We start from the raw sequence: 810 nt of genomic DNA, 5'->3' as shown, positions 1-810 counted from the left end.
TAGCCAATAGGAATGCACCCAGAGAAACCCGCCCACATGTGAAATTTGTGCCAGAACCGCAAGCAAAAAGGCTGCAAACACAAAGACAGAATCATAAAAGCTAAACCAGAATCGCAAATGCAAAACCAGCAGCAAAAAAACAAAAAAAATGTTATTCAAAGACTTAAAGAAAGATTTCTTTCGCAATTACACAAATAATTTGATTGCAAGTTTTGAAATTTGTCTTTGACTTTATTTTTTTTGTTTGTTTAAATTTCGTATTTGATATTTTGATTAACATTTATTTGTTTGAATTTGAAAAAGTGTTGTTTGAACATTTTGGCACAAATGTAACTCCATAGTTGTAGCACACACACACACACACACACACACACACACACACACACACACACACACACACACACTGCCTCTGCTCAGGCTCATTATTAGAGTGCTGTGCTGTACTTCATCTTCATCATCTGCTGCTGACAGTCAATATCTGTCCATGAGCATTATTAGTTAGATCTGCAGCACAGCCCTGTGATGGTGCAGGGCTACAATCAATGAGCATCATGAATTATTATCACTAAGCTCGTACAGTAAGACAGGCAGAGTTTTTGGACTCACAACAGAAAGAGAAAGAACGATCAAAGGACAAATTTACCATATAGTCACCAGATAAACTCCAGAGACTTTGGATGAATTTACTAGAAAAAACTAAATTTGAGAGAAAAAAATAATAAATGACGAGAGAAAAAAATAAAAAAATAATGATAAAAGCCCTCCACAAATGTATGAGAAAAAAAACAAAATTACAACAAAAAAAATCAC

This window comes from Centropristis striata, chromosome 5 (genome assembly GCF_030273125.1).
Source record: "Centropristis striata isolate RG_2023a ecotype Rhode Island chromosome 5, C.striata_1.0, whole genome shotgun sequence".
Lineage (NCBI taxonomy): Eukaryota > Metazoa > Chordata > Actinopteri > Perciformes > Serranidae > Centropristis > Centropristis striata.
The sequence above is the reverse complement of the archived record's forward strand: the minus strand, read 5'-3'. Positions refer to the sequence as shown.